Genomic DNA, 1,348 nt, shown 5'->3' with positions numbered 1-1,348 from the left:
TGTGTGTGTGTGTGTGTGTGTGTGTGTGTGTGTGTGTGTGTGTGTTATGTGCATGTATGTGCGTGTGCGTGCGTATGCGTGTGTAACTTTGTCTGCAATTTTGAATCGATCTGTCTGCCTATCTCTTTCTTGGTTGTGTGTGAATTGTGATTTTGTACTCGTTCTTTCTCCTTCGTCTCTCTATTCTTTCTTTCGTATCGATACCTGATGCAACCAAGAGGGAATCGCTTTAACGAAGCCTTTAAAGCGAACATAGGCATAAAAGAGAGGCGGATACGTAGGACACCTATTATGAATCTATTTGAAAATGATTCCGTTCGGAATGATTCCATTTCTCGTCATTTGATTTGTTATCATAGACATTCGAATTGTATCCAAAATGATCGAAAAATTTTTAATTTTGAACATGTTATTTGAAAAAATTTATTAAAAATTTATTAACTCTTAATGTTAAATATATATAATTTTTATTATATTAAAGTGACAGACTCATCTTCAGCATGTTGCAGATTAAGTTATTATATTATGTAATTAATATTATATTAATATGTATTAATAAATAATATATAATATTACTTAATGTAAATAAATAATATATATTAAGTAATATTATTATTAGCATGTTTAACAAAATTGTATGATGAAAATTAACTTGTTTACGTAATTTATTTACGTAAGAATTATTATATTTAAGATTGAAGATTGACATAATTATTTTACTTTATTATTACTCGTTATAATTTTATTTTTTTACGTATTTTTGTATTATCCTTTTTATTATAAAATTAGAAAATAAATATTTTTTTACTTACATTATTTACCATTCTATCACTATGACGCTTAACATTTTTTTTTAAATTCGCGAGTCTAAAACTTATTCTGATCGGAATCGCGAACAGTTACATAATAAGTGCCCTGAACGTCATCACCGTCGCGTCGTCGACGGAATTTCATTCGCGTCGCGTAACAATGCTTGAAATGAAAGTATCTTTCATAGTAATCTCAATAGTCATGTAAAATCATTCAATATGAATGTCCTGTGATGTAAATATTGTAAACTAAACGTACATAAATATATGCGATTGCACACGTTGAACAAAAGGATGGCCTTTGTTTCTTGATCAATCCAACTTATCCAACTATCTCCCTCCAGATATTTCCCGTGCGATATTCTTTTGAATTATCTGTGGCATTTGTAATCGGAGAAGTGGGTAATAATTAAAGGATAATAATTGCAACAATTAACAATAAAAGGCATTTTATTAATAACAATATGGTTTATTTTATAATATTGCAGCGACAAATATGCGATAAGTTCTGGTCTTCATCACGCTTCTCTCTCTCTCTC

This window comes from Atta cephalotes (assembly GCF_000143395.1).
Source record: "Atta cephalotes unplaced genomic scaffold scaffold00011, whole genome shotgun sequence".
Classification (NCBI taxonomy): domain Eukaryota; kingdom Metazoa; phylum Arthropoda; class Insecta; order Hymenoptera; family Formicidae; genus Atta; species Atta cephalotes.
Note: the sequence above shows the minus strand (reverse complement) of the source record.